Source organism: Artibeus jamaicensis, unplaced genomic scaffold, assembly GCF_021234435.1.
Source record: "Artibeus jamaicensis isolate MK-2021 breed Jamaican fruit bat unplaced genomic scaffold, CSHL_Jam_final contig_475, whole genome shotgun sequence".
Taxonomy (NCBI): domain Eukaryota; kingdom Metazoa; phylum Chordata; class Mammalia; order Chiroptera; family Phyllostomidae; genus Artibeus; species Artibeus jamaicensis.
The window spans coordinates 4,454,759-4,468,142 of record NW_026521852.1 but is presented as its reverse complement, the minus strand read 5'-3'; the positions used below and the strand labels follow the sequence as shown (position 1 = coordinate 4,468,142).

At 39.9% G+C, this 13,384-nt stretch overlaps 1 pseudogene; it reads right to left on the bottom strand.

The window, feature by feature from the left end:
• Positions 1 to 9,690: 9,690 nt before the first annotated feature.
• Positions 9,691 to 10,326, bottom strand: LOC119055073 (UPF0711 protein C18orf21 homolog; annotated as a pseudogene).
• Between the last annotated feature and the right edge of the window lie 3,058 nt (positions 10,327 to 13,384).

Here is a 13,384-nt window from a genome sequence, read left to right as displayed (position 1 = left end):
CATGGGCAAAGAATGAAATGTCTTAAAAGTTTATTAAAAATAAGCTCTGTTAAGAGTTAACAGGAGGGAGACTGTGAGATTGGTAACCTGAAAAAAGATAATAAGCATTATGTTGGTTGGTAAAACACCTGTCTCTTCTCTCAAGAATTTTGGTTCCTGCCCCAGTAGTTGCTTATTTCCTAACTGAATTGTGTGGACAGATCTCTCCTTCCCCCAATATCTCAAGATGGTACTAGTTAGAATTCCGTAAAATGGTTAATTGAGCATCTGCTGTTACATAGGCACAAAGTTCAATAAATACAGTGAAACAGGCTGGCAAACAAAACAAATAGCTTCAACACCATGTGTGAAGTTCTATTTAAATTGTATCTTGAAAGATGAGAAAGGCCTTCCTTAAAATTCTGGTAATGGAGCCCTGGCTGTTGTGGCTCAGTGGACTGAGTGCCACTGGTTCGATTCCCAGTCAGGGTACATGGCCTGGGTTGCAGGCCAGGTCCCCAGTTGGGGGTGTGGGAGAGGCAACCACAGATCGATGTTTCTCCCTCCAGTCCTCTCAAAATTAATAACACTTAAAAAAATTTTTTTTTAATTCCAGTTATGGACAGTCTTACCAAGTATGAGCCAGGAAGGAAGGACCAAGAGGTCCATTTCCTGCCTTTCCAAATGCCTGTGAGGGAGATACGGAACTTTTTTAAAACTGCGTAAAAAATGGTTTGTGAGAAAGATTAGTAGATGAGTATAGAAATGTAGCTTACAACTTGGCGTTCTAGGGGTACTGCTATTTGAACTTCTGCTTTTTTTAGTAGTATTTTGACACAAAGGGCTGCCTTAGTTTTTAACATGTGAGTTTGAAATTAATTGAATTCGCAGTAGCATGCAAAGAAAAACATTGGGCAGCAGAGGGAGTTGCAGCCCTAGGACTGCTTCAGCCTTTCTGGTGAAAAGCTTTTTAAGAATAAAGACTGCAGCTTTCTTGGCACCAAAGTAGCTGGGAAGAAGGATAAAAGCTGGAGCAGTATAATCCCTAAGAAAACCTGCTGCTTGCTGCTTCCATTTCCCTGTGCAGCCTTTCTGACCTTGCTGCCCTGTGTAAGCAAAATTGTGCCTGCTGCGGCTTATTCTAAATGGATCAACACATGGAAAGTTCTATTTTTGATAAAGCAAATGATAGAAATAAGGTACAGTTGAATGTACAATTGATTTCTGTATTTAGAAATCTTGCTTTGTGCTCCATCAGAACATGTGGTTCCTTTTTAAGTTGTACTTTTCCACAATCTAGTTTTTTTTCTTCCAACCAGAATTTGTATTATAAGAGGCATTACACTCTACTTCCTTAAAATTATTAAAGCATGCTACTGAGAAGCTGCTCTTGTTGTCAGCCCTTGGTATGTGAACAGTTATGTTTCTGGAATGGCTGTTGGTTTCCAAAGGGATCTTGCTATCCACACATTAACTCTCATGTAACATTTTTAAACGGGAGGAGAGGAGAATTAGACTGAAAAAGTACGGATGCTGGGCTTGGTGTTCTTTAGCAGCAGGTGGGGAGAAAGAAAGATAAGATTTTGTGTTTGCAGGTACCAGCTATTGTATCACATTTGTCAGTTTCAGGATAGAGTGGATTTCTAATTTGGATTAAGCATTACTGACCAGGAAGTGTCATCGGTGTTATCTAGGGCAACATCTCATGTTACCTGAGTGACGCAGGGGCTTTTTCTTAATTATTTCTTTTAGAACTAATAACCACCCATTCAGTGGCATGCTTTTGGGAGATGAGATGCTTGGTAAAACTTAAGGTGTCATAAGAATTTAAATCAGTTCCTACAGTTTCATTTTAATTTAAAACTTATACCCAGTGACATTTTAAAAATATTAGCTTAGTACATATTAATGACCAAAATGCAAACAGCACAGGAAGATACAAAGTCGAACACAAAAGTCCCTTCTTTCCCCATCAGTATTTTCCATAGGTCACCACTAGTAAGAAATAATTAGATGGTTATTTTTTTTAATTTTTAGTTTTGGTAAAATACACTATTTACAGTCTTAACCATAGTTAAGTGTACAGCTCAATAGTGTTAAGTATATTCACATCGTCTTGCAACCAGTCTGTAGAACCTTTTCATTTTATAAAACTGAACTTCTGTATTCCATTAAACAACTCTATCCCTCTCTTCTCCAGCACCTGGCAACTAGCATTCTACTTCCTGTTTCTGAGTTTGACTATAGATATATTAACTAGAGTCATAAAGTATTTGTCTTTGTGACTGGCATATTTAATTTAGCGTAATGTCCTCAAGGTTTATCCATGTTGTAGACTGTCACGATTTTCTTAAGGGTAAATAATCTATTGCATGTATGCATACCACATTTTTTCTACATACTCAGTTGTCAACAGACTTCCACCTTTTGATGATTGTGAACAACACTGCTGTGAACATGGGTGTACAAATATCTTTTGGGAGACCCTGCTTTCAATTCTTTTGAGTATATGCCCAGAATTTAATTTTTTTCTTAAGGAATAGCAGCTTCAACATTTTACATTCTTACCAATACTGCACAAAGGTTCCCGTTTTTCCACATGGGCAGAACTTCTCTCTGTTCTTTTTATTTTTTTAATTTATTTTTTTATTGATTATGCCATTATAGTTGTTCTATTCCCCCCTTCATTCCCCTCCACCCTACCCCCCTTCCCACCATTACCCCCCCTTTAGTTTATGACCATGTGTCTCAAGTTCTTTAGATTCTATATCTCCCATACTATTCTTGCCCCCCCCCATCTATTTTCTATCTACTGTCTATGCTACTTATTTTCTGTACCTTCTCCCCCCTTGTCCTCCTTCCACTCCCCTGTTGCTAACCCTCCTTGAGATCTTCATTTCTATGGTTTCACTCCTGATCTAGCTGTCCTTTTAGTTTGCTTTTGTTTTAGGTGTGGTTGTTAATAACTGTGAGTTTGCCGTCCTTTCACTCTTCATCTTTTTTAATCTTCTTTTTCTTAGGTAAGTCCCTTTAACATTTCATATAATAAGGGCTTGATGATGATGAACTCCTTGAATTTGATCTTATCTGAGAAGCACTTTATCTGCCCTTCCATTCTAAATGAAAGTTTTGCTGGATAGAGCAATCTTGGTTGTAGGTCTTTGGATTTCATGACTTGGAATACCTCTTTCCAGCCCCTTCTTGCCTGTAAGGTCTCTTTTGAGAAATCCTCTGACAGTCTGATGGGAACTCCTTTGTAGGTGACTGTCCCCTTATCTCTTGCTGCTTCTAGGATTCTCTCCTTCATTTTAATCTTGGCTAATGTAATTATGATGTGACTTGGTGTGTTCCTTCTTGGGTCCAACTTCTTTGGGACTCTCTGAGCTTCCTGGATTTCCTGGCAGTCTATTGCCTTTGCCAGATTGGGGAAATTCTCGTTTATTATTTGTTCAAATAAGTTTTCCACTGGTGGCTGTTCCTTTCCCCCTTCTGGTACCCCTATAATTCAAATGTTGGAGCATTTAAAGATATCCTGGAGGATCCTAAGCCTCTCCTCATTTTTTTGAATTCTTGCTTCTTCACTCTTTTCTGTTTGGCCATTATTTGCTTTCTTCTGGTCCACTCCATTGATTTGAGTCCCAGTTTCCTTTTCATTGCTGTTGGTTTCCTGTGCAATTCCATTCATTTCAATTAGTTTCACCTTCATATGTTTCTCTATTTTGTGGCTATAATCAACCAGTTCTGTGAGCATCCTGATCACCAGTGTTTTAAACTGCGTCTGAGAGTTTTGCTATTTCTTCATTGCTTAGATTTATAGGCTCTGGGGCTTTGAGATCTTCTTGAGCCATTTTTGGTCTGTTCGGGTCCATTAAGTATGAGGAGCGGAGCCTTAGGGGCAGGGTGGGACCTCCAGGGCAGGGTCACTGGTTTGTGATGCTCTATGTGGTGGCGGGTCAGAGCCGGGAAATGGCGGCCGTCTCTGCTGCCTCCTGTCATTGGGACCTGCTCGGTCACATCTCACTGCCCACTCCCTCACTCGTCTATCTGCGCAGGAATGCGCCAGCACTGTCAACCCACTGCCCTTCACCCTCACCGGATCCGCCGGTGGCTCGCAGGGTCATGCTCACTAGGTTGTTCACTGGGTCGGCCTGTTGCAACCCCACGCCTGGGATTCGCGCCTGAGTCCGTCTGACCGAGTTTTCCTGTGCAGCCCTGTTCCGCCAGCTGCTGGTTTTGCCCCTCTTACTGGTCAGGCTGAAGAATTCGTTGTTGTCGGACTTCCGAAAAGTTCAATTTTCTGTGTTCTGGCTGTGTTTTCTGTTGCTAATATTTTGTTGTCTCTAAACTTGGTTGTGTGAGAAAGCATGGCGTCTCCACCTATGCCTTCATCTTGGTGGAAGTCTGAAATGATGTATAAATTGACCTTGTATCCTTTTACCTAGCTAAACTCAATGATTAATTCTGGTAACTTTTTTTGTGGATAACTTGGGATTTTCTATATAAATGGTCCTTTTGTCTGCAAATGAAAATGTAAGAAATAAAACTTCAAATAAAAAGTAGTATTTTTGGACTTCTGGCCAAGATGGAGGCATAGGTAGACATACTGTACCTCCTTGCACAACTAAAAGAACGACAACAACAAATTTAAACAGAAAAATAACCAGAACTGCCAGAAAATTGAACTGTATGGAAGTCCAACAACCAAGGAGTTAAAGAAGAAACAATCAGACTGGTAGAGTGGAGACAGGCAGCCAGGATGGAGAGGACTTTAGGCAAGGTGGCAGCTGGAGGATGGGGGCAGGCAAGGTGATGGCTGACAGAGTGGGAGGTCCCACATTTGTGTGTAGATAAACCAGGAGGAATAACAGGAGTGAGTATGCAACCCAGGAATCCAGTGTGGGGAAATGAAACCTCAAAACCTTTTAAATGAAAGAAACTTGGGGGATTGTAGCAGTGGGAGAAAATCCCAGCCTCACAGGAGAGTTTGTTGGAGAGATACACAGGGTCCTAGAACCTATTCACCTGGGAATCAGCAGCAGAAGGTCCCAGTTTGCTTGTGGGTAGCAGAGGATGTGACTGAAAGCCATCTGAGAGCTGAGCAAGCAGCATTGTTCCATCTCAGACCTTTATCCCACGTGCAGTGCCACAACACAGCCACATGGGTTGTCCCACCCTGGCAAATACCTAAGGCTCTGCTCCTTACTATGTTACACACAGTAACAACAACAAAAGTCCCAAATGAACAGCTCAAATTTCCAAAAATACAACTAAGCAATGAAGAGAGAGCGAACCTATCAGATGCAGAGTTCAAAACACTGGGAATCAGGATGCTTACAGAATTTGTTGAATATGGTCACAAAATAGAGGAGAAAGTGAAGACTATAAAAAGTGAAATAAAAATTATTGGAACCAAGAGTAAAGGGAAGGAAACCAGGACTCAAATCAATGATTTGGAGCAGAAGGAATAAACATTCAGCCAGAGTGGAGAAGCACTTAAAAAAGTGAGGAAAGGATTAGGAACTTCCAAGACAACTTTAAATGTTCCAACATCCGAATCAGGGCTTGCAGAAGAAGAAGAGGAAGAGCAAGAAATTGAAACTGACTTGAAGAAATAATTAAGGAGAATTTCCCCAATCTAGTGAAGGAAATAGATAGACTTCTAGGAAGTCCAGGAAGCTCAGAGTCCCCAAAGAAGTTGGACCCAAGGAAGCACACACTAAGGCACATCATAATTACATGACCCAAGATTAAAGAGAAGAGAATCTTAAAAGCTGCAAGAGAAAAGGAGACAGTTACTTACAAAGGAGATCCCATAAGACTGTCAGCTGATTTCTCCAACCTTGCAGGTCAGGAGGGGCTGGAAAGAAGTATTCAAAGTCATAAGAGACAAGGACCTACATCCAGGATGACTATCCAGCAAAACTATTGTTTAGAATGGAAGGGCACATAAAGTACTTCCCAGATAAGGCCAAGTTAAAGGAGTTCATCATCACCAAGTCCTTATTATATGAAATGTTAAAGGAAGGGCTTATCTAAGAAAAAGAAGTTGATCAAAACTATGAAAGTAAAATGACAACAAACAACTATCAACATCTGAACCTAAAAAAACAAAAACACTAAGCAAACAACTAGAACAGGAACAGAATCACAGAAATGAACACATGGAGGGTTATCAGTGGGAAGGGGGAATGGGGGAAAAGGTACAGGGAATAAGAATTATAAATGGCAGCTACAAAATAGTGGGAGGTCAAGAATAGTATAGGAAGTGGAGAAGCCAAAGAACTTACATGTATGACCCATGGACATGAACTAAGGGTGGGGGGGGATCATGGTGGGAGGATGGGTGCAGGGCAGAGGGGAATAAAGGGGAGAAAATGGGACAACAGTAATAGCATAATCAATAAAATATACTTTACAAAGAAAATATGCATAGTGTGTTTTTTGTATGTTAGATCTAATTGTTTCATTGTATTATGTGTTGTGTTCCTTCTGTCTGGTTGCCTCTTTTTATTGAGAATGGGATATTGACATCGCTAATTATTTTTTAAATTATTTTGTTGAAGTACAGTTGTCTGCATTTACCCCCACCCCCACCCCATCATCCCCAGACATCTCTAATTATTTGTTTCTTTAATTCTGTTTTTGCTTGATATATTTTGCTGGTATATTATTAGGTACCTAAATTTTTATAATTGCTGTATCTTGCTGTATTATACCTTTTATTATCCTTCCACATCTTTTTAACCTTTTCCAATTTGTATTTCTGATATTACTGTTATAGCCATCTCTGCTGTGTTTTCATGGATATCTTCTTGCATGGAATATCTTTTTTTTCATTCTATTTTCAATCTATTTGTGTTTTGGGGTCTCAAGTGAGTCTCTTGTAGACAACATTATTTTTGATCACATGTTTTTATCCATTCTGCCAGTCTTTGTCTTTTAATTGGAGAGTTCAGTCTATTTACATTTAAAGTAATTCCTGGTAAGAAGGGACATACTCATATCATTTTGTTATTTGTTTTCTGTATTTGATATAGCTTTGTTTCTCATTTTCTGCAATTCTGTCTTTTGCATTTAGTTGATGTTTTGTATAGCTAAATGTTTGAATCCCTTTTTCATTTTCTTTTGTGTATATTCTATATTTTCTTCGTGGTTACCTGGGGATTACACTCAACATCCTATAGTTACAATCTAATTTTAATTTGTACCAGATTAATTTCAGTCACATATAAAAATCCTGCTCCTTTACAGCTCCCTCTCCATCCTTCATTTGTTATATCACAAAACTGAATCTTTATACACAGTGTGGCCCAAACAAACAAATTAATTATTTTTAGTGCTTTAATGTCTTGTGTATAAAACATGTGAAGTTAGAAGTCAAAGTTAAAATAATACTAGTGTTTAGACTAATAATTTTTTAAAGATTTGACTTATTTATCTTTAGAGTGAGGAGAAGGGAGGGAGAGATACATTGATGTGAGAAACATTGACTGGCTGCCTTTCGTATGTGCTCTGACCAGGTATGGAACAGCTCAGGCATGTGCCCTGATTGGGAATGGAACTGGTGATCTTTTGGTTTGTGGGATGACACCTAGCCAACTGAGCACACAGGTCAGGGCGCAGACTAATATTTTAAAAAGTGTAATAGTCTCTCAAATTATGTAGAAAACAAAAAGTGAAGTTACAAATGATTAAAATAATACTAGCTTTCATAATTTCCCATGTACAGTCAGTCATGTGTGACAACATTTTGGTAAATAATGGACCACATATATGAGGGTGGTATACCATATAGCTTAGTTGTATAGTAGTCTGTATTATCTTGGTTCATGTGAGCATACTTTATGCTGTTCACAAAATAATGAAATCAGCTAATGGTGTGTTTCTCAGAATATATCCCCATTGTTAAGTGGAACATGGCTATATTTACCTTTGTTGAGATTTTTATTTCTTCATATGGCTTTGAGTTACTCTCCAGTGTCTTTTCATCTCACCCTTGAACATTTTTTGCAGCGCAGGCCTAGTAGTAACAAATGCTCAGACTTTGTTTATCTGGGAATATCTTAATTTCTCCCTTTCTCCTGAAGGATAATTTTGCCAGATGTAAGATTTTCATTTGGCAGGGTTTTTTCCCCCTATTTTAGACAGAGGGGAAGGGAAGCAGAAAGAGAGGAAGAGAAACATCAATGTGTGGTTGCCTCTGGCATGTGTGGTTGGGACCTGGCCTGCACTCCAGGCATGTGCCCTGACTGGCAGTCGAACCAATGACCCTTTGGTTCACAGGCCCATGCTCAATCCACTGAGCTACCCCAGCCAGGGCTCTGGAAGGTTTTTAAAAGTACCATGAGTAAATTAGTGCACTGCCATCTGGACTCTAAAGATTCTGTTAAGAAAGTCAATTATGGTGAGTGCCTCTGCCCGGGCCTCGCCATGCAGGGGCTCACGGCTAAGCCAGCACCGGGCTGTGGGTAGGGAGGCCACTTAGCGTCCACGGTGCCGAGAACTCAAACTTGTATCTCCTTCCTGGGGCAAGAGTGAAGGTGGGGGGCTTCCCTAAAGGGCCACCCCTCCTTTCCTCAGGGGTCTGGCTGATGCGCCCGTGGCAGCTAAGGGTGGGGGCAGGGCATGGGGCACCATGAAAGCCAAAGCCTCTCGCCCTCACACTGCAGTGACACCCACCCTGCGGGCCAGTGCTCCCCATGTTCAGGGTGAGGGTGGGCATGGGCTGCCACCTGAGGTGGGGCCCGGAGAGGCCTGGGCTCCCGGCTCTCTGGCCTTGTTCTCTCCCCAGCCCCCGCCAGCCCAGGCCCTTGTAGATCCCTGGGTTCCAGGTTTCAGGGACAGGGACACTCAGCCCGCGGGTGGGGGGCCGAGAACACCCATTGAATGAGTGAGGAGAGAGGAAGGGGGAGGGGAGAAAGGACCTGCCCCCTCCCCAAGCAACAGCGACTGCAGGTCTCTGCACAGCGCTCCTGCCCACAGTACCCCTCCAAATCATCATGCACTGGGCAACTGCCACCAGGCCGTCTCTGTCCCTGCGGGGTGCTGGCCTCCGTGGTCTCACCAGCATCTGAGCTCTCTGGCTCCGCCCGCCACCCTCTCCTCCCCCAGGAGGCCACTTGCCAGCCGAGTGCACCTGGCTGGAGATTAGACTGACTCGTTTTTTGTTGTCATGGCTGCGGAGAGCTCCCTCCTCCTCGTCCTGGGGGGCCGCCCCCACCCCCCACCGGGCCTGACCATGGTCTGGCCCCAAAGCAAAAAAAAAAAAAAAAAGAAAGCCAATTATGAGAGCCCTTGGGCATATGCAATGTCAACTTTTGTTGCTCTCAGGATTCTCTCTATCTCTCTCTCTCTTTTTTTTTTTTTTTTTTTTTGCTTTTGAACATTTCATTCTAATGTGTCTCAGGGTCTGTCTCTCTGAGTTCATCTTACTTGGAACTTACTGAGTTTTCACATTTTTTTTCATACATATCTTTACTACTTACAAGGACTTTATTTTGATTGTCATAACAACCCTGTGGGGAAGGCAAGTTGCAGTTATTTAAGGTGCTTTTTCCATAAACACTGAAGAGTGACCAGAGAAGTTTGCTTTTGGACCCTAGTTTTTAAGTATTTAAAGAATAAGTATTTTTTTAAATTTATTTTTGTTTTTTTTAAAGAATAAGTATTTTAAAAGCTGTTTTTCTGACAACTTTAGTTTCAGAAATTGTATTAAACGTTTATTTTCATTGTCCATCCTTTACAAAGAAGACAAGGTGATAAAAAGTTTCTGAAGTCCATTTTTGGATTCTTTGGACCCTGACTAAGCAACATTTTTGCTTACTTTTTTGAGGAGCAGGTGGATGTTGTAGATGTCTGATATAGATGTTCTGAAAAATCAGTGCTGGGGTTTTGCCTTTGAAACTAGATGTACCATAACTTAGGTTGGTAGAATTTAAAGAGTCTTTCTTTCTGGTGTCTTCAGGCTGAGTTTACTTGTAGGAGTGATAGGATTGCTCATTAATGCTAATAGAAAGCATCTATTTTTACCACGATATTTAACTGTTTTGTTGCATGTTTTACAAATAATCATCAGTACACTTTGGGGATCTTTGTACTTTTCCACAATTTTTGCTTTTTTAAAACTAAATGTACCATATTTTTCTTTCTTGACTAAGAAGTTTTGTTTTGGGATATTAGATTGAGCTTGGGTTTGAGGCACTCTCCAGAATTATCCAGAACCAACAACTGGAAACAGTATAGACATGTTCTTTCAAAAGTGCTTTTTTGCATAGGAGATATCAGGCCTGGCCCAGGCAGCTATCTTGCAGTCTCTGTACCAGCCTCAAGGTAGTGCTTCTGTCTCATCGGTACCATGGTCCCCATGCCGAAAAGACCCAGTGACAAAAGAGGAATGCAGAAGCTGGATTCTCAGCATGCAGACTTTGATGTTGGGGTCCAAGCTTTCTCCAGAAACCGGATGTTTATTTTCATGTTTTTCATAAAATTTAATAAGCTTTAAGTCATTTTTTCTTCAGTTATTCTCTCTGCCCCTTTCTGTGTTATGGGATTTTCACAGTGTATATATGTTGGTCCACTTGATGGTATCCTACAGGACCCTTAGCCTCTGCTTTATTTTGTTCAATTTTTTTTCTTGTTGTTTCTTAGACACTATGCTTTCCATTGTTCTATCTTCTTCAAGTTCACTGATTCTTTCTTCTGCCTGCTCAAACCTGATTTTGAATCCTTCTAGTGAATTTTTATATGCTCCTGAGTTTTTTTGTTTGTTTTCTTTTTAGATTTCTCATCTCTTTTTGATATTTTCATTTTGTTCATACATGATTTTCATGACTTTCCCCACATCTTTAGTTACTTGAGCATCGTTAATATGATTGTCTGAGTCTTTGTCTAGTAGATCTGCAATCAGGTCTTTTTCAAGAATAGTTTCTGTTGATTTAGATTTTTCCTTTGAAAGGACCATACTTTCCTGATTTTTTGTGTTGTGTACGTTGACTTTTTTTGTTTACTTGTTAAAAACTGGACATTTGAATCTAATATTGCTATATCTCTGGAAATCAGGTTCTCTGCCTCCCTTGGGGTTTGCTGTTTGTCATGGTTACTGTTATGGGCTGTCACTGACCAGCCTGAGGTGTAAACTTAAGGCCTTCTCAGGTCTTTTGCATCTGTGCCTTTCCCTGGGAATGTGTGGTCATTTTCTAATTTTCCCCATCTATTCCATTTGTTTTGAATGTCCTAGTCTTTTAATGTCTAGCTCCTAAGAGGGGAAAAATAGAGAAAAATGAAAGGGAGAGAGACAAGTGTACTGGCCCTTTAAATCCCTTTGAAGTTGCTTTAGCTGAAGGGACATAGCGTTGCAACAATGAGTGGAGGTGCAACAACAATGGCTGCCATCTTCCTTGCACCTCTAAGATCAGGAGCAGCAACCACTGATCAGAGCACAACTCTCCAATATTTGGATGTCAGGGTCCTTCTTGCCCACCATAGGTGTGTGCAAGCTTCTCCAGGAACATGGGCACAGCTGCCTGCTTTGGGGGTGGTGATGGGGAGTAGTACTGTATTAAGAGCCGAAATTGACCTAAATGAACTGCAAATTACCTTCCAAGCTTTCTTCTGAAAGTTGCAAGCCTTCACTAGACTTCATAGTTACATCAGAGGGACTTAGCCAGAGTGGTGGTTGTCTTCCTGGTGCTTCCTACTCTGCCATCTTCCCAGAATTGTCTCTTATTTTTAATTGTTTTTAAAAGACAATAGAGAGGCAGTATGTTGTCTTTTCCTGAGCTGAAATTCTGATATACCCCTTCTTGTTGTGAAGTCTATTTACAAAGATTTAGCCAGTGTTTTTGAGTGTGTGGAGACAGAGAAAATATGAATACCATGAAAGTACAGAACATGTAGCTCTTCATACAGGGCCTACACCTGTGCTGTCCAATACAGTAGCTATGAAACACACTGAACACTCGAAATGCAGCTATTGCAAACCGACTTTTTAATTTGGAAAACTTTACATATTTTTGGAACAACTTTGCCATGGGAATCACTTTTTCAGCTATGTATTCAATGAAATATAAATATAGATCAAGTATTTCTGGTGATAATTAAGTATCCCAATTGAATGTACTATCAGTGTAAAATACACACCAGATTTTGAAGACTACATACCATAACAGGAAGTGAAATATCTCATTAGTAAGTTTACATATTTATTATATGTAGTAATATTATTTTTGATACAGTGGATTAAATTAAATATAAGACAACAAAACTTATAACTATGTATGATGATAGATAATAACTAGATTTATTACTATCAATTTATAATATTCATATATTGAAACATTATATTGCAGACCTGAAACTAGTATAATGTTATACTATTTTTCAAAATGTAAAAAATACATTAGAATTAATTTTACTTTTTTGACTACTAGGAAATTTAAAATTACATATGTAGCTCACATTGGACAGCACTGGCCTAGATTGTGTGTGACATGAATTAAAAAACACTGTCCCCACAGCTCCACAGTATTGCAACAATTAAAAGTGGTAGCTCTATGGAGTTATTAGAGTATTCGATATTGGACATGTAGGAAAGGGAGCCTGGAGATCCAATGCAGAACCAACTGATTAGAGACAAAAAAAAAAAAGGTGGGCATTGTCAGGATTTATTGCTTAAAAGCAATTATTGTCCCATTTAAAGTATAGATCAACCACACAGAACTACATAGCCATGCTTTCTGTTTTTATTCTACAAGGTCTAGCACAAATAATGTCCCTGTTTTATTACAGAATCTTTTATTACAAAGTCATAAGCATGTAATTCTCTAACATAACAATATCACACTCAAGTACACCATATGACATTTTAGGTGAAATGTTCAAATTAAAACTATAAATTATTACACCAGTAATTTACCTTACCAACCACATTCAAGCAGGCCTTTCTTCTACCAGACTCTATATAATCCAAGAAGTTAATTTTTTTTAAAGAGTAAACATAAAAGTTGAAAAAACACTAACAAGGATAAAATTAGTGAAAGAAAAGTGATGAAATATTAATAACAGAAGAAAGATAGAATTAACAAACTCCACTCCAGGAAGACAAACAATCCAATTAAAAAATGGGCAAAGGACCTGAATAGACACTTCTCCAAGGAGGACATACAGAGGGCCCAGAGACATATGAAAGGATACTCAGCATCACTAGCTGAGAGATGGAAGTTAAAACCATAATGAGCCCTAGCTGGTGTAGCTCAGTGGATTGAGCGCAGGCCTGTGAACCAAAGGATTACGGTTCTATTCCCTGTCAGGGGACATGCCTGGGGTGCAGGCACAGATTGGTGTTTCTCTCCCTCTCTTTAGGAAAAAAAAAAAACACCCACAATGAGAATGGCCATCATAAACAAAT